General features: G+C 44.7%; 1 protein-coding gene across 1 annotated transcript in view; it reads left to right on the top strand.

The window, feature by feature from the left end:
* The window catches only part of LOC141051174 (uncharacterized), an 84197-nt gene that overhangs the window by 46200 nt on the left and 17791 nt on the right, over nt 1-20206 (top strand). The window lies entirely within an intron of this gene.

Genomic DNA, 20206 nt, shown 5'->3' with positions numbered 1-20206 from the left:
GCTCCATAGATTATACCCCATAAAATGCTCCATAGATTATGCCCCCATATGCTGCTTCATAGAATATGCCCCCATATGCTGCCCCATAGACTATGCCCCCATATGCTGCTCCAAAGAATATGCCCCCATATGCTGCTCCATAGAATATGCCCCCATATGCTGCTCCATAGACTATGCCCCCATATGCTGCCCCATAGACTATGCCCCCATATGCTGCCCCATAGACTATGCCTCCATATGCTGCCCCATAGACTATGCCTCCATATGCTGCCCCATAGACTATGCCCCATATGCTGCTGAAAAAAATGCCATACTCCCCTCTCCTGCTCAGGACCTAGCACCTGAGATATTCACCTGTTCGGGGTCCATCGCTGCTCACCGCTGTCTGCCACTTAATCTGTCAGTGACTGTTCAGCCAGCAGAGAGCGTGGCGCGCACTAACCACGTCACCGCACCCTCTGCTGCCTAAACGTCACTGACACATGACGCAGCAGACAGCGGTGAACAGCGATGGACAGGTGAATATCGCTATACTTTCCCCCCCCCTCCTGGCGTGGTCTCTGCAGCCCTGCTTCTCCGTGGTCTCCCTGCCTTCAACGGTCTTGTGATACTGCTCATTACAGTCATGAATATGCCCATATTCATGAGTGTAATGAGCGGTACCATGTGACCGTTGAAGGCTGGAAGGGAGACTGTGGAGAAGCAGGGGGCTGCAGAGATCGCGCCAGGAGGGGAAGTATGATCTCTGACACCCCCCGCCCCCACTCCCCCGCCGACCCCCAGGTATATGACTTGTGTATAAGCCGAGAGGGGAACTTTCAGCCCAAAAAAATGGGCTGAAAATCTCGTCTTATACACGAGTATATATGGTAAGTGTGCTGCATCCTTCTATTTTGGTGCATGTTGAACTCCAAAGAACAGCGGAACTCCTAAAGAAAAGATTTAGAATCAGTGGCTGAAGAGGAGACACATACAGTGGGGCAAAAAATTTTGTTTCTGACCAAATACTTATTTTCCACCATAATATGCAAATAAAATGAAAAAAAAACAGACAATGTGATTTTCTGGATTTTTTTTTCTCAGTTTGTCTCCCATAGTTGAGGTCTACCTATGATGTAAATTACAGACGCCTCTCATCTTTTTAAGTGGTGGAACTTGCACTATTGCTGACTGACTAAATACTTTTTTGCCCCACTGTATAATAATAGAGAATCATATTACAATGACCTTTTTCCATATGTCAGGCTGGTTTCACATTTGCGTTTTTTTGCGCTGGAAAAAAACGCATACGTGCGCATGCGTTTTTTCCCCTATATTTAACATGGGTGCGCATACCTGCGCGCTGGCATGCGCACGTATGCGATTTTCATGCGCTGCGTTTTTTTGGGGTGTGCGTTTGTATTTTCCAGACGCAGCATGTTGCATTTTTTGGCCCTGCAAAAAAGCGCATGCGCACGTATGCGCACGTTTTGCGCTAAAAATGGCCATTATAGCCTATGGATGCGCATACGTGCGCATTGGCATGCTTATGTATGCGTTTTTTTGCACATGCGTTTTTTTTTTAACATTAGTTTAGACAATGGAATTTAGGGGTTTGGGTTAGAGTTAGGGTTAGGGTCAGGGTCAAGGTTAGGGTTAGGATCAGGGTATGGTTTGGTTAAGGGTTAGGGTATGGTTTGGTTAAGGGTTAGGGTTAGGGTCAGGGTCAGGGTTAGGGTTAGGATCAGGGTATGGTTTGGTTAAGGGTTAGGGTTAGGGTTAGGGTCAGGGTCAGGGTTAGGGTTAGGATCAGGGTATGGTTTGGTTAGGGTTAGGGTTAGGGTCAGGGTTAGGGTTAGGGTTAGGGTATGGTTTGGTTAAGGGTTAGGGTTAGGGTCAGGGTTAGGGTTAGGATCAGGGTATGGTTTGGTTAAGGGTTAGGGTTAGGGTTAGGGTCAGGGTTAGGGTATGGTTTGGTTAAGGGTTAGGGTCAGGGTTAGGGTTAGGGTATGGTTTGGTTAAGGGTTAGGGTTAGGGTATGGTTTGGTTAAGGGTTAGGGTTAGGGTATGGTTTGGTTAAGGGTTAGGGTATGGTTTGGTTAAGGGTTAGGGTTAGGGTATGGTTTGGTTAAGGGTTAGGGTTAGGGTATGGTTTGGTTAAGGGTTAGGGTTAGTAAAGTCATGGTTTGGGTTAGTGTGAGGGGCCACCTAATGTTTGGAAAAAAGCAAACGCGGTAAAAACGCACTAAAAACGCTTACAAACGCATAAAAACGCTGCGTTTTTTTTCATGCATGCTCATAAAAATGCTTGAAAAAAACGCAGCAGTTGTATGCTTTTGTATGCGTTTTTTCAATGCGTTTTTTTGCGGGAAAAACGCGCTGCAAAAAAAAGCAAGTGTGAAACTAGCCTCAGTCCTTGTTGTTAGTCAGACATTGACTCACTTGAATTTGAAGCTTGATCTCACATCGAGCTTGATATGTAATAATCTACAGAGTTCATTCCAAACCCTTGAAGCAAACTATATATGATGATCAGAAACCAATGAGAGATGTAGAATAGAAAAGTTACATTTAAATGTCAAACTTGCAGTTGTTGGAAAGCCAAAAGGAAGAAGAAAGTGCCCATTCTGGAGAATCTGTCTCCAAACACTCAAATAGCCAATCAGTTAAGCTGAAGAAACCTGTTAGAAAGTCAATAGTGATAAGGCCAATGATAAATCAGACACAGAAGAAGATAACAAGCTGGCAGGTTTGAGGTGAGAACTTTTGTGCTGTGTAAAAGTAGAACATGCCACCACAAAGTCCTTAACTTCTCAACCTAGGCCAACAGAAATGTTAACAAAGAAAATCCAATGATTTTTGCACACCTGGATGTCGACCAACAGATGCAGATGATAGACTCTTGGATAATATACAAACACATGGGCCATGCACAGTGAACATGTCTTTAAGACAGTGTTCAAACCACCAAAAACTGAAACACAAAAAAACACAGTAAAACAAATGTATAAAAATACTGTTATAAAAAAGTTATAGTAAACAGCAAGTGCTTTTAAAAAGATGATAAAAAAACAGGGTATTTGGTTAATACGCTTTTTGCAAAAAATGTATACTAAGCCGCTCTACCAAACGTCAAGGTATTCAAGGTATCCCATGTCAGAGCAGTCCCTAACTGATGAATTTAAAAACCTGATCATGTGTATAGTATCTATATGAACAGGATTCAGACAGGTAATGTCCGATGTGGACACGCTGCAGATGACGGTCTTTACGTGCATGGCCCACAAGGGAGGGGTGGCAAAAAACGTATCAACCAAATACCCTGTTTTTTATCATCTTTTTACTAGCACTTGCTGTTTACCGTAACTTTTTTACAACAGAGTATTTTTGTACGTTTGTTTTACTCTGCTTTTCTGTGTTTATCTCTTGGATAATATGACTGGACATGATGATCAACTAATGGTCAGTAGCCTGGTCTGTAGGGTCAAAGGAACAAGCTAAGGAATTTGTTTTAACATTTTTCTTCAGAAGGAAAAAGAGAAGAAAGCAAAGTAGTAGAACAACCAAAGCCAGCAGACTTATCAAGTCTCACCACTAAATACTAGCAGCTTCCTGTGAATAAAGATATTCTGTCCCAAAAAGTACTCCCCTTGTAAATCATTAATAATAACAAATATGTTGGGAAAACTGGGGTTGACTGGTCAATCGTGTTGACTGGACACCATAGAATCTACTGCCATGATGGTATTTGGTGTGATGAGACCACTCATAGGTTGTAAGTACATGACATTACCCCTCCATTTAGAAAGGGCCGCAAGAACCGGACTGAAAGAATACAAAGAATGAACTATGCAGCTTGAAACCATTAAAAAAAGGTTGTGGACAAGAGAAATTTTGAAGTAAATGCTGTCGGTAACTGTTTATTTTCCTATAAGCAAAGATCCGGTGAATTACAAATTTCTAGAAAGTCAGGAGTTGAGTTCAGGCTTACTCTCTGGTGCAACATCAGCATTCGCTAGTTCAACCATCATTGAATGTCCTTGTAAAACCTATGTCATGTCCCCATACATGATGCAGGGTCAGGAGCTGTCAATACAGTCCATGATCCAGTGGGATAGGTGGCGCTGTTCTATGCGCTTATCAACTCGCTCAATTGTGGGTTTCCATGGATTGGTATGGTCACGCTGAAGGCCCCCTTGCCAGCCCTAACTGATTTTTACTATTCTGGAATACTGAGGTATTTCCGTGTGAGCAGGTTGCGGGATGCAGTGACGGACAGTAGGCAGAGCAAAGGTTCAGTTTTATTTAACGGGAATACGCCACACAGGGAGGTAAAGGGTTAAACAGTGGATTAAACAGTATAAATGGCAAAGGATATTGTGAGGTGAAGAACAACGGTTCAGATAACGGCAGTTCGGTTTTACACTTATCGTGTCAGAAGTCTCTCCAACTGTTCATGCTCCTTGAAAGTCAGTAGCACTGACAACAGCTGGAGTGGTGCTTTTCCAAGAGGGTCCTGGGGATATGATGGTTGTCTGTCTTCAGGTAGCAGTGGTCAGTCTCCAGTACCTTCCACTGGATCCCTATTCCATATACTGATGTGGCTGAAGGAGCATGGGCCACGGCACTGTCTGAGCCTTATGTGGCCCCTGCACAATTCTCCTCCCAGTCTCTGTCAGCAGAGACAGTGCTTGGGTGCGGGCCTACGCTTTACAGATGCTCTGGGACTGGAGCATTCACTGGTCCCTGATGCACTATGACCGAATCACATGTTGCCACCACATGGTGACCAATAATACCACATACAACTAACAAATACCACCACACCATGACCAGACCACATATTACCATGACATAGTGACAGGTTATTACAATACTAATCATTAATTAAAAAAGATACTAATATCACTATAAGTGCCATTACACAGAGGAGATCTGTACTTGGTATACAGTGATCACCAGTGACATTATACACAGGAGCTCTGTATATAGTGTCAGTGTACAGGTGATACAGGGATCACCAGTGACATTATACACAGGAGCTCTGTGTATATAGTATCGGTGTACAGGTAATAGTGATCACTGGTGACATTCTACACAGGAGCTCTGTATACTATATACACTGTATGCTGTGTGTGTACATGTAATACACTAACTCACCAGTGATATCTATAGGTGAAGTCCTCCATCTTCACTTGTCCTCATCCAGCACAGACCACCATCACTTCTTCCAGCCAAGATTCGTCTCTGCAGGAAATCAAATCAATCAAATTTATTATCGCCAAGTACATATTACATATATACAAGGAATTCTTTGTGGCAAAGAGGCAACATAATATATAACAACAGATACAACAAGTAACATCTAACAAGACAGATACAGTATATAGTCTACACATGACGATTTAATTGTTGAACAGAGAGTGGATAGAAGCTGTTCATATGGCGGTTGGTGCTGCATTTGGGGACTCTGAAGCGACGTCCTGAAGGGAGTAGTTGGAATGAGGAGTGTCCCGGGTGAGAGGGATCGGATGAAATTTTCAATGCGTGGGATCGAATATTCTTATCATAAAGATCCTGGATTTTAGGCAGGGGGGAACCTATAATTCTCTCTGCTGTTCTGAAAGTCCTTTGTAAGCAGAGGTTGTCATGCGCAGTGGCTCCCCCATACCAGACTATCAGAGAGGAACAAATCACAGATCTGATGACAGCATTAAAGAATAAGGTCAGCAGATTCTTAGACAAACCATATCTTTTCAGCTGATGCAGAAAGAACATCCTCTGTTGTGCTTTTCTTATAACAGCATCCACATTTTTCCCCCATTTAAGATCATGAGAGATGATAGCACCAAGGAATTTGGTCTCTGTGACCCTAAGAACCACTTCGTCATGGATGTAGATTGGAAGTATCTCATGTTGATCTTTCCTAAAATCCACAACCATCTCAGCAGTTTTTTTAGTGTTGAGTACAAGATAATAACACAGATATACTGTGTGTGTGTGTGTGTGTGTGTATATATATATATATATATATATATACACACACACGGGAAAAAAAGTATTTAGTCAGTCAGCAATAGTGCAAGTTCCACCACTTAAAAAGAGGCGTCTGTAATTTACATCATAGGTAGACCTCAACTATGGGAGACAAACTGAGAAAAAAAAATCCAGAAAATCACATTGTCTTTTTTTTTTTCATTTTATTTGCATATTATGGTGGAAAATAAGTATTTGGTCAGAAACAAGCAATCAAGATTTCTGGCTCTCACAGACCTGTAACTTCTTTAAGAGTCTCCTCTTTCCGCCACTCATTACCTGTAGTAATGGCACCTGTTTAAACTTGTTATCAGTATAAAAAGACACCTGTGCACACCCTCAAACAGTCTGACTCCAAACTCCACTATGGTGAAGACCAAAGAGCTGTCAAAGGACACCAGAAACAAAATTGTAGCCCTGCACCAGGCTGGGAAGACTGAATCTGCAATAGCCAACCAGCTTGGAGTGAAGAAATCAACTGTGGGAGCAATAATTAGAAAATGGAAGACATACAAGACCACTGATAATCTCCCTCGATCTGGTGCTCCACGCAAAATCCCACCCCGTGGGGTCAGAATGATCACAAGAACGGTGAGCAAAAATCCCAGAACCACGCGGGGGGACCTAGTGAATGAACTGCAGAGAGCTGGGACCAATGTAACAAGGCCTACCATAAGTAACACACTACGCCACCATGGACTCAGATCCTGCAGTGCCAGACGTGTCCCACTGCTTAAGCCTGTACATGTCCGGGCCCGTCTGAAGTTTGCTAGAGAGCATTTGGATGATCCAGAGGAGTTTTGGGAGAATGTCCTATGGTCTGATGAAACCAAACTGGAACTGTTTGGTAGAAACACAACTTGTCGTGTTTGGAGGAAAAAGAATACTGAGTTGCATCCATCAAACACCATACCTACTGTAAAGCATGGTGGTGGAAACATCATGCTTTGGGGCTGTTTCTCTGCAAAGGGGCCAGGACGACTGATCCGGGTACATGAAAGAATGAATGGGGCCATGTATCGTGAGATTTTGAGTGCAAACCTCCTTCCATCAGCAAGGGCATTGAAGATGAAACGTGGCTGGGTCTTTCAACATGACAATGATCCAAAGCACACCGCCAGGGCAACGAAGGAGTGGCTTCGTAAGAAGCATTTCAAGGTCCTGGAGTGGCCTAGCCAGTCTCCAGATCTCAACCCTATAGAAAACCTTTGGAGGGAGTTGACAGTCCGTGTTGCCAAGCGAAAAGCCAAAAACATCACTGCTCTAGAGGAGATCTGCATGGAGGAATGGGCCAACATACCAACAACAGTGTGTGGCAACCTTGTGAAGACTTACAGAAAACGTTTGACCTCTGTCATTGCCAACAAAGGATATATCACAAAGTATGGAGATGAAATTTTGTTTCTGACCAAATACTTATTTTCCACCATAATATGCAAATAAAATGAAAAAAAAACAGACAATGTGATTTTCTGGATTTTTTTTTCTCAGTTTGTCTCCCATAGTTGAGGTCTACCTATGATGTAAATTACAGACGCCTCTCATCTTTTTAAGTGGCGGAACTTGCACTATTGCTGACTAAATACTTTTTTTCCCCACTGTATGTGTGTATGTATATATATATATATATATATATACACTTGTGGCCAAAAGTATTGACACCCCTGCAATTCTGTCAGATAATACTCAGTTTCTTGCTGAAAATGATTGCAATCACAAATTCTTTGTTATTATCTTCATTTAATTTGTCTTAAATGAAAAAACACAAAAAGAATTGTCCTAGAGCCAAATTGGATATAATTCCATACCAAACATAAAAGAGGGTGGACAAAAGTATTGGCACTGTTCGAAAAATCATGTGATGCTTCTCTAATTTGTGTAATTAACAGCACCTGTAACTTACCTGTGGCACCTAACAGGTGTTGGCAATAACTAAATCACACTTGCAGCCAGTTGACATGGATTAAAGTTGACTCAACCTCTGTCCTGTGTCCTTGTGTGTACCACATTGAACATGGAGAAAAGAAAGGAGACCAAAGAACTGTCTGAGGACTTGAGAAACCAAATTGTGAGGAAGCATGAGCAATCTCAAGGCTACAAGTCCATCTCCAAAGACCTGAATGTTCCTGTGTCTACCGTGTACAGTGTCATCAAGAGGTTTAAAGCCCATGGCACTGTGGCTAACCTCCCTAGATGTGGATGGAAAAGAAAAATTGACAAGAGATTTCAACGCAAGATTGTGCGGATGTTGGATAAAGAACCTCAACTAACATCCAAACAAGTTCAAGCTGCCCTGCAATCCGAGGGTACAACAGTCAACCCGTACTATCCGTCGGCGTCTGAATGAAAAGGGACTGTATGGTAGGAGGCCCAGGAAGACCCCGCTTCTTACCCCGAGACATAAAAAAGCCAGGCTGGAGTTTGCGAAAACTTACCTGAAAAAGCCTAAAACATTTTGGAAGAATGTTCTCTGGTCAGATGAGACAAAAGTAGAGCTTTTTGGGCAAAGTCATCAACATGGAGTTTACAGGAGAAAAAGGTATTCAAAGAAAAGAACACTGTCCCTACAGTCAAACGTGGCGGAGGTTACCTGATGTTTTGGGGTTGCTTTGCTGCCTCTGGCACTGGACTGCTTGACCGTGTGCATGGCATTATGAAGTCTGAAGACTACCAACAAATTTTGCAGCATAATGTAGGGCCCAGTGTGAGAAAGCTGGGTCTCCCTCAGAGGTCATGGGTCTTCCAGCGGGACAATGACCCAAAACACACTTCAAAAAGCGCTAGAAAATGGTTTGAGAGAAAGCACTGGAGACTTCTAAGGTGGCCAGCAATGAGTCCAGACCTGAATCCCATAGAACACCTGTGGAGATATCTAAAAATGGCAGTTTGGAGAAGGCACCCTTCAAATATCAGGGACCTGGAGCAATTTGCCAAAGAAGAATGGTCTAAAATTCCAGCAGAGCATTGTAAGAAATTTATTGATGGTTACCGGAAGCGGTTGGTCACAGTTATTTTGGCTAAAGGTTGTGCAACCAAGTATTAGGCTGAGGGTGCCAATACTTTTGTCTGGCCCATTTTTGGAGTTTTGTGTGAAATGATCAATGTTTTGCTTTGTGCTTCATTCTCTTGTGTTTTTTCATTAAAGACAAATTAAATGAAAATAATAATACCAAAGAATTTGTGTTTGCAATCATTTTCAGGAAGAAACTGAGTATTATCTGACAGAATTGCAGGGGTGTCAATACTTCTGGCCACAACTGTGTGTGTATGTATGTGTGAGATAGAGATAGAGAGAGAGATATATATATATATATATATATATATATATATATATATATATATATATATATATATATATTCGCATTCTGTGGGTTTTAGTACAGAAAGAAAGTAACAAAAAAAAAAAAAATTATGCCGGCACATGAGACGTCATACACCGGCAAAATGTGCACTGATGTCAGCTGCCAGCCTGAGATTAGCTGGCAGCTGGTAACTATTGCTGTGCAGAAAGCTGGTGGCTTTCTGTACCGTAATATTTTGCAATTAAATGTGCATCCTCAGATGCACATTTAGTTGAAAATTGCGGGCCAGGAAATCGGATTGCGGCACTGCTTCTTGATTTTTTTACAAGCAATGTCACTGAATGTTGGGAGCCCCCTGAATCCCACCACTGCATCCAGTGTCTTTTATATATAGCCTTCTCACCTGTGTCTTGCCTTTCTGTTGTGTTTTCTGTCTCTCTCTTCTCACTTTTTTATGTTTCTCTCTCCTGCTCTTATTTTTTTGTTTCCTTCTGCCTAGTTGTCTGTGGTTCCACCCCCGCCATTTAGCTCCGCCCCCATGTCTCTTCACTGTCTGATAGCTGTGATGCTGCTGGAGGGGAGGGATTGGATGCCCAGCTCCCGACTCTGCTGCTGACTGCAGGCGCTGGGGGGGTGAGTATTGTCACAGCGTGTGTGACTGCGCGTCCCTGCTCCACTGCAGCCGGCAACTCTCTATACACGGCCATGCGCACCACTTGTGCTCTGCTCCTCACTATGCAGAGAGAGAAGGAGCAGAGAACGAGTGTGCGCAGCCATGCTGATACCCGGTATTTCAGCACACCAGCTTAGTACCAGGTGAGCAGAAGCAAAAAGTGAGGGGCCTGCTCTGGAACCCCTCTCTGCTCATCAGGCCCCATATGCCAGTAAGGGCAGTAATGCCCTCATGGTGGCCCTGAATTAAGGCAGAGGTTGAGGGCGCAGGTGGAGGCCCTAGATGAGGTGGAGTAGGCAGAAGTACTGCAGAAATTATCTACAGAGGTTTGTTCTGCAAGCCCTGGGGATTCTAATACTTGGTGTCTAGTGACACCTTGATGTCTACTGCTTTAGTTCTCCATCCCCTGGTGTGTACTAGTTTAGTTCTCAACCCCTATTGTCTAGTAGTGTAGTTATCCATCTTATAGTGTGTAGTGGCTTATTTCTCCATCCCCAAGTGCCTTGCAAGCCTTGGGGATTGCAACACTTGTGGAGCAGCCCCTTCCTCGACTGCCCCTACAGCCACCAGAGTCAACCAGTGCCCAGTCATCTAGATGTAACTCCCCAGGCCATGCTTGCTTGTCCAGGTGTCATTGTTGAAATGGACCCTGGCAGACATAGAATTTTTCATGGAACGGGTGATGTTGTCTGTGACTTGTTGCTGAAGCGCAGGCACATCTTTCTTAGAGAAGTAATGGTGACTGGGCAGCTGGTACTGGGTGGACTGCGACAGCCATCAGCTTTCTGAAACCATCTGTTTCCATAAGGCTGAAAGGCTGAATTTCCGTGGCTATAGAATAATCAGAGATCACAGGCCATGAGTCATACAGAAACTAGCGCTTTGATCTTTGTAGCGAATAGCTCTCAGCTGGCCCCTATCGTCACGGCAATGACACGTGGGTCGCCCTCCCAGGGCTGTGGGGTACTCGGTACCGAGCCCGATGAGCTTCAGTGGGAGATGTCACGGCAGCTGGGACCCAGCCCGTGGCCCTGGGCGCCCATTGTAAAAGGGTAATGTTCAGTGTGTTTATGATGATTAGAATGCATGAGTCGTGACGCCACCTTTGGTATTCGGCAATGAAGATGTTAAGCCGACGCTGCAGGCAGATGCTCTGGGACAGATGGTGGGGTGCAGCAATGATGCTATAGCCCTCCTCAGGCAGGGCCGTAGTCCCAGGGCAGAGTAGGTGAAGTGACACTTTAGATGGTGTAGTGTTGGGCGGGGATGTAGCAGTGCCGGGCAGGTTGACGCAGGAGTAAGTGGAGGACACCAGGGCATGTAGTTCCAAAGCTTTACTCGGTCTGTTGTGGCACAAGAGCCCGCATCCATGCCGTGTCCTCCGGGTCTGGAGCTCAGCCAACTTCCAGGCAAGATAAAGTACTCCTTTCCAACACTCCGCCAACATATGTGCCTTTTCTGAACGTCTCCCTCTTAGCGCCTTTAGTGAAGTACTCACAGTACTGAGTTACACTGGAGTTCCTCCTGTCAGATGTTCCTATGAACTCTACTTGTATGGCAGACTGCTGTAGCCTGCTTCGGGGACTCCTTATTACCTAGTCCCGGCTCACACATGTTGCTGTTGTGCCCCCAAGTCTTGTGTGGGAATAAAGTGGTGACAACTAGTATTGAGCATTCCGATACTGCAAATATCGGGTATCGGCTGATATTCGCGGTATCGGAATTCCGATACTGAGTTCCGATACTTTTAGCATATCGAATCGGAAGTTCCCGTAATGCTATGAGCCAGTTTGATTTGATTCAGCCAATGAGGAATCCTAAGAAGTGTGGGCACATCCTGTTAGGCATGTTAACTAATGGCATGGCTGTGATTGACTGCTGAAATGATGTCATGATGCACTATAAAAGCCGCCGCCGCCATTTTGGGTTCACTCTGCTGTGAATTCAGTTAGGGACAGGACGCTGCTCTTCTGACTCTGAGGGACAGTTAGAGATAGCGATTTGCTATATAGTGCTTTACCCAGGCTACTGTAGTAACCCCTGTGTGAAGCTTTCTTTTGCCTTTCAGCGCTGTTCACAGCTGTCTGCAAGGTCTGTGTGTGTGAGTGCAGATCACAGTGTAGTGTGTTCTTCAGCCACCTCTGGTTGTAGGCCGCTCAGCGTGTGTGTGTGTATATATGTGTATATATATATATATATGAGCAGCTATAAAAAAATTTATATATATATATATATATATATATATATATATATATATATATATAATTTTTTTTATAGCTGCTCATTTTTACTGATTTCTCCTATTAGTGTGCATCCATCCCTATCCATCTACATTGGTTGCAAACACTATATAGGAGTAGATAGCAGAGCCTTTCTGCAGCCTTTCAGTGCTAGTGCACAGTTCTCTGCACTGTAGTGTTCACGGCTGTCTGTGAGGTCTCTGTGTGTGAGTGCAGCTCACGCTGTAGTGTGTTCTGCACCACCTCTGGTTGTAGTCCGCTCAGCGTGCATCGCTGCCTCATACACTGTCCTTTTTTTGCTGTAGTTCTCCTTATTTTTCCTGAATTTCTCCTATTAGTGTGCTTCCATACGTATCCAGCTAGATTGGTTACAAACACTATATAGTAGATAGAGGAGCCTTTTTGCTGACTTGTGCCCTGCATCCCCAGCCAGATTAGTATTAGCCTATTTTTTTGGAGCCTCATCTATTGCATTGTAGGTTACCTTCCTGCATTGTAAGTATCACAAGCTTTTTGGAGCTATATCGCTTTTACATCTTTGGTCACATCCTTTTTGTTTTTTGAAAAAAAACACGTAAATAAAGTTCACCAAACACTCCACTTGACAGTTGTGTAGGCCACATTAGCTGATATTAAAGTGTAGTCCACACACTTTATAAAATTAGTGTTTCTTATACCTGTTAGCAGCTGTTCAGGAATAAGCACATTAAGCCCTTAGTACTTTTCTGCCTATCTTTATCAGTCTACCAAGATGAAGAAGGCAGGGAGTAAGGCTCGTGGGTGTGGAGTTTCAGCGGGGAGAGGACATGGGGATGCCTGCTGCGGGCACCAGTGACTCAGCATCCCCCAGTTTTAACAGGGAACAGTCCTTTATGCGCAGCTTTGTAGGAGCTCGCCGTACCCCACTGCTGCGGGAGGAACAAAGTGATGCCGTTGTCGGATGGATGGCAGCTAACGCATCGACTTCAATTAGTTCCATATCCTCTCAGGTCCAGAGCACTGAAGAGCAACCATCTATCTCTTCACCACCTGCCAAATTGCCCAGGCAGTCAGAGAACCCTGTATAGGAGCCATCTCATTCTCTACTTCTGTTCTCTGAATCTCTTGGCTTGGAAAGAGGGGGCCAGCCAAGCAGCATTCAAGAATGTGAAGAAGAGGGAGTATGCAGTGATGCGCAACAGCTTTGTCTCTCTGAATCTGAAGAGGCGGGTGGGCCAGTGCCTATGGTCAGCACACCTCAGTACGCATCTGATGATGAGACTCAGGTGCCACTTTCTGGTGCGTACTGTGTTGGCGAGACTACCCAGGAGAAGCAGGTGTTTGCAGAGGGTAGTGAAGATGATGAGATCCTTGACCCATCATGGTGTGAGGAACAGGAAGGTGGTGGGAGCAGCTCTGAGGAAGAGATTCCCCGAACGGCCAAGACAGGAGGGAGGGGGTAGACTTGGTTTCCTGTAGCCTCCACTTCGGCACCCATTAGGAGCATTCCTCTTCCAAAACCCAAAACGGGCGCTCCCAGAACTTGCAGTGCGTGGTCCTTTTTTGACACAGTTGCAGATGACATTTGCTTTGTCAAATGCAAGCTGTGTAATCAGAAAGTCAAGAGACAAAAGTGTCAGCAACCTCAATACCACAAATATGTGGAAAAGTGCCGACCAAGCACGTGGTGGAGTTACAAAGACACACTGAAGACATAGGCCAATGTACAGCACCACCTCTTCAGCTCGTGATGTAGCCTCTTCCTCCAGCTCGCACACAGCTGGTTCGGCTTCCTCACAGGATCGCCATGGAAGAAGCTCTGGCACTGTTGTACAGAGACCCAGTGTAATTACACCCACAGCACCATGTTCCCTGTCATCCTCGCACTCCCAGGCCACTCTACAGCCATCGGTAGCACAGGCATGGGAGAAAAGGCGGTCATACTTGGCAAACCATCCCCGAGCACAGGCTCTGAAGGCTGGCATTGCAAAACTACTGGCCCTTGAAATGCTCTCATTCAGGCTGGTGGAGACTGACACCTTCCGTAACTTCATGGCATTGGCAGTCCCACAGTACAATGTGCCCAGCCGCTTTTATTTCAGCAGGCTAGCCGTCCCTACCCTGCAAAAGCATGTGGAGGGAAAAATAAAACATGCACTACTAAACGCCATCAGTAGCAAGGTCCACATGACCACCGATGCGTGGACCAGTAACCATGGAGAGGGACGATACCTTTCCCTCACTGCCCATTGGGTCAATGTTGTGGAGCCAGGTACAGATCTTGAGAGTGGCGCTGTACGTGTTCTGTCAACTTCAAGGATTGCAGGAATCCAGTCTGTACACATTGACTCCTCCGCATACTCCAGTTCCTCAGAATCAGCGCTGCAGTAGCCGTCACGGTCTACCTCCACATGGACCTGTGAACGCTTACCTGTTACGACCGATATGAGCACAGCCATGGCCAAACATCAACAGGCCGTAGTGAAATTAATTTCTTTGGGGAATCGAAGCCACACAGCGCAGGAGCTCTGGAATGCCATCAAGCAAGAGAGCGACGTGTGGTTTGTGCCAGCGAATCTCCATCCAGGCTTGGTAGTGTGTGACAATGGCTAAATCTGGTGGCAGCTCTGGGCCTAGGCAACCTCACTCACATCCCATGTCTGGCACATGTGCTCAACTTGGTCGTGCAGAGTTTTTTGAGGGACTATCCAGATCTTGATGCACTGCTGCACAAGGTCCGCATAGAGTGCGCTCACTTGCGGCGTTCCAGCATGGCAAGATTGCGCATTGCAGCTCTGCAGCGCCGATTCCGCCTTCTGGAACATCGCATCATATGTGACCTCCCCACCAGGTGGAATTCAACGTTACATATGTTGGAGCGGTTGTGTGAGCAGCAGGCAGCAGTAATGGAGTACCAGCTGCATCAGGCGCAAACAAGTCGCACTGTGCGCCGGACACACTTCACCACCACTGAGTGGGCCTCTATGAAGGACATCTGCCATGTTTTGCGTGCCTTCGATGATTGCACGCGGATGGCTAGTGCAGATGATGCACTAGTCAGCATGACTGTCCCCCTTATCTGCCTGCTTCAAAAAAACACTGCAAGCACTAAGGGAGGAGGTTTTGGAAGAGGTGGAGGATGAGGACTCACAAATGCCATCTGCTTCTGGACAGTCTGCGCAATGTAGTTCCTCACAAAGGCCTAGGCAGGGGACACTTTGTGAGGAGGATGAGGAGGAGTCAATGGAGGAGGAAGCCATCTCTCCAGAGGAGGGAGGTACAAAATGCACTAGTAGTCAGTATGTAGAGCGAGGGTGGGGTGATGCAGAGCAGGCAGAGATGACGCCTCAAGCAGGGGACAGCGTTTCTTGGCCAGTTGGGAGTCTGCAGCACATGATTGATTTCATGCTGCAGTGCCTGAGAAACGACCGCCGCATCGCCCACATGCTCAACACGGCTGATTATTGGGTGTACACCCTCCTAGATCCTCGCTACCGGGACAACTTACAAAGCCTCATAACACCGTTGAACCGGGAGCGTAAAATGCGGGCGTACCAAGACACACTGGTGCATTCCATCATGTTCTCCATTCCACCCATTACAAAGCAGTTCTGTGCGTTGAGGCAGTGGAGGAAGCTCTGCACAAAGAGGGTGCAGAGGCAGCGCCTCAGCACAAGGCAAGACCAGTATGGCCCAAATGTGGCAAAGTTTTGTGTGCAAGCCACAAATGTCTACACCATCACAGACGGCTCCAGTCAGCAGGAGGCAACGTTTCCGTCAAATGGTGACAGACTACATGTCTTGCCCTCTCAGTGTACTCCCAGACGGCTCTTCCCTCTTCAAGTTTTGGGTCTCTAAGCTGGATACATGGCCAGAGCTTAGCCAGTATGCATTGGTGGTGCTGGCTTGCCCTGCTGCTAGTGTATTATCAGAATGCGTCTTTAGTGCTGCAGGTGGTGTACTAACAGACCGTCGCATGTGACTATCCTCCGATAACGTTGACCGGCTTACTTTTCTGAAAATGAACAAGGTCTGGATCTCGCCGGAATTTGCCAGTCCTCTTCCAGATTAAATAATTGGTTGGCAACAGTATCCAGGTCTCCTGTTGTGTTCATGTTTCTACCACCTGAACTGTAATCCCTGTGCTCCAACACCGCCAGTTGTTGCTCAGAAGTGCCGTCTGCACAGAGAAAAACACTAGCTCCTGTGTTAGTGGGGTTCGATAACGTCAGCTGCTCCCCTGCTGTGTGTCATAGAATCATAGAATCGTAGAGTGGGAAGGGACCTCCTGGGCCATCTGGTCCAACCCCCTGCTCAAAGCAGGATTCACTAAATCATCCCAGTCAGATGTCTGTCCAGCCTCTGTTTGAAGACTTCCATTGAAGGAGAACTCGCCACTTCTCGTGGCAGCTTGTTCCACTCATTGATCACTCTGTCAAAAAGTTTTTTCTAATATCTAATGTGTCTCCTCCCATTCAGTTTCATCCCATTGCTTCTAGTCTTTCCTTGTGCAAATGAGAAGAAAGTTGATCCTTCTACAATGTGACTGCCCTTTAGATATTTGTAGACAGCTATTAAGTCTCCTCTCAGTCTTCTCTTTTGCAAACTAAACATTCCCAAATCCTGCAACCTTTCCTCATAAGACAGGGTTTGCAGACCGGTCACCATTCTGGTCGCTCTTTTCTGAACTTGCTCCAGTTTGTTGATGTCTTTTTTAAAATGTGGTGCCCAAAACTGGACACAATATTCCAGATGAGGTCTGACCAAAGAGGAGTAGAGGGAAATAATGACTTCACGTGATCTAGACTGTATGCTTCTGTTAATACATCCTAGAATTGCATTTGCCTTTTTTGCTGCTGCATCACACTGTTGACTCATATTCAGTCTGTGATCTATTAGTATACCCAAGTCTTTCACCTGTGCTGTTGCTTAGCCCTATTCCTCCCATTCTGTATATGCTTTTTTCATTTTTATTGCCCAGATGTAGTACTTTGCATTTTTCCCTGTTAAAAACCATTCTGTTAGTTGCTGCCCACTGCTCCAGTTTATTTATATCTTTTTGAATTCTCTCTCTCTCTCTCTCTCTTCTCTAGTATTAGCTATCCCTCCTAGCTTTGTGTCATCAGCAAATTTAATCAGTTTACCCTCAATTCCTTCATCTAAATTGTTGATAAAGATGTTGAACAATACAGGGCCCAGGACAGAGCCCTGTGGTACCCCACTTGAGACATTCTTCCAACTGGATGTGCAGCCATTTACGACCACTCTTTGGGTCCGATTACTAAGCCAGTTATGAATCCACCTAACAGTTGCCTTGTCCATTCCATACTTAGTCATTTTTTCAATAAGGATTGTATGAGATACTTTGTCAAATGCTTTCCTGAAGTCAAGATATACTATATCTACAGCATTTCCTTGATCCACCCAATCAGTGATTCCGTCATATGAGGAAATTAAGTTAGTCTGACATGACTTATTAGTTACAAACCCATGCTGACTCTGTTTAATCACTTCATTCTTATCCAGGTACTGACATACATGTTTAATAATTTGTTCAAAGATCTTTCCTGGTATAGAAGTCAGACTCACCGGCCTATAGTTGCCTGGGTCCACCTTCTTCCCCTTTTTGAAGATAGGAACAACATTTGCTCTTCTCCAGTCTTCTGGGACTTCTCCTGTTCTCGAAGAATTTTCAAAGATTATGGAGAGGGGTTCAAAAATTTCTCCTGCTATCTCCTTCAGTACTCTGGGGTGTAATTCATCTGGACCTGGAGACTTGAATTCATTTAGGTTAGCTAAGTGTTTCCTCACTATCTTTCTGTTTATAGATATCCTGGATTCTTCTATTCCCATAATAGGACAGTGAAGAACAGTTGATGTTACATTTCCTTTCTGAGAGACAACAGATGCAAAATAGGAATTTAAAAGTTCAGCCTTCTCAACATCCTGTCTTACCATTTCATCATTTTCATCCTGTAAAAATCCTATAGCATCTTTGACTTTTCTTTTACTTTTGACATATCCCCAAAATCCTTTATTATTGCTTTTGACATCTCTTGCAAGCCTCAATTCATTGTCAGCTTTAGATAATCTGATTTGTGCCCTGCAGGTTCTGCAGACAGCATTATATTCTTCTTTAGATATGCCTCCCTCTTTCCATTTTATAAACATTTTTCTTCTTCCTTTTTAGCATGTTAAGTTCTGTGTTCATCCATCCTGGCTTCCTTAAATGCTTCCTATTCTTCCCTCTTTTCGGAATTGTTAACAATTGTGCTTTGAGAATTTCATTTTTCAAGATTTCCCATCCTTCCTGGACATTTTTGTCTTTAAGGATATCCAGCCATTGGATCCCTCCAATTCTCTTTCTGAATCCCTTAAAATCTGCCTTTCTGAAATCTAACCTTGACATCTGAGTCTTCACAGGTCTTCCTCCTCTAGTTATCCAAAATTCTAAAATGGCATGGTCGCTACCTCCTAGGGTCCTAGCCACTTTTACCTCCTCAACCATTTCCTCCCTGTTTATAAGGATTAGATCCAAGGTAGCAGTTCCCCTTGTTTTCTCCCCTACCTTTTGGAAGATAAAGTTGTCAGCAAGAGAGGATAAGAATTTCCTTGACCTGTTAGTTTAGCCTGAGAGAGGTTCCCAACAAATGTCTGGATAGTTGAAATCTCCCATGACAACTATGTCATATTTTTTGGAGAACTTGGCCATTTGATGCATAAAGAGTTCATCCATATCTTCAGCTAGCACAGGCGGCCTGTAGTAAATGCCTACAATGGTGTCCTTTCCATTGTTCTGTCCTTGTATTCTTACCCAAACCGTTTCCACAGAACTCCCAGTCTCTGAAGCTTCAATCTCTGTGCAGATATACGCGTTTCTAACATACAATGCGACACCTCCTCCTAGTTTATCAAGTCTGTTTCTTGCAAATAAGTTGTATCCTTCTAGTCTTGTATTCCAATCATGTGTATTGTCCCACCAAGTTTCAGTGATTCCAATGACATCATATTTCTTTTCCTGTGTTAGCAGTTCCAATTCTCCTTGCTTGTTGCCCATGGTTTGTGCATTAGTATAGAAACATTTTAGTTTGTGATTGGTTTCTCTTTCTCCAATATTTTTATTAATTAGATTCTTTTGTCTTTGTTCTTCCTTTCCACTTCTAATAGCAGAGTTCTCAGTAGCATTTGTCAGGTGTATGGCTTTTCTGGTCTTTTGCTTCCCTTCCCATGTTGTTCTAGTTTAAAGCTCTCCTTACAAGTGTAGCAAGGCGACTTCCAAATACATGTTTTCCAGTCTTCGTAAGGTGCACCCCATGTCTAGCAAGTAGTCCATCGTAAAGGTAATTCACTCCGTGATCCAGAAATCCAAATCTTTGCTGACGGCACCATCGACGTAGCCAGTTGTTCACCTGCAGAATCTTATTCCACCTCCTTGTTCCATGGCCATCCACTGGGAGGATGGAAGAGAAGACCACCTGCGCTCCCAGTTCTTTCACTTTCTTGCCTAAGTCTTCAAAGTCTCTGCAGATGGTTTCCAGGTGTCATTTGTCCCCACATGTAGTAGCAGGAATGGGTAGTCATCTGTAGGTCTGAAGAGTCCTGATATCCTGTCAGCCACCTCTTTAATTTTTGCACCTGGAAGACAGCACATTTCTCTTGAAGTTATATCCGGTCTGCAGATAGCGGCCTCTGTTCCTCTCAACAGGGAATCCCCCATGACCACCACTCTCCGTTTCTTCTTCACAACATCTTTCTTTCTCCATCCAGGAGGACTCTGAAGGCGTACAAGGTTGCTGTCTGTGGGCAAAGTCTTATCCTGATGTATTTCTTCATCGTTTTCCTGCGTGAGAGCCTGGTACTGGTTCCTGAGAAGTATGGGTGCTGACTGCCTCCTGATCCTCCTGCTTCTCTGGGTCACATGTCTCCATTCCTCTGTTTCTTCAGGTGCACTTCGAATTTCTTCTCTTTCTGTAACATGAAGAGATAATTCTGCTCTG

Source organism: Dendrobates tinctorius, unplaced genomic scaffold, assembly GCF_039654945.1.
Source record: "Dendrobates tinctorius isolate UK_male_01 unplaced genomic scaffold, ASM3965494v1 ptg000155l, whole genome shotgun sequence".
Classification (NCBI taxonomy): Eukaryota; Metazoa; Chordata; class Amphibia; order Anura; family Dendrobatidae; genus Dendrobates; species Dendrobates tinctorius.
Note: the sequence above shows the minus strand (reverse complement) of the source record. Positions and strands in the feature narration are given on the sequence as shown.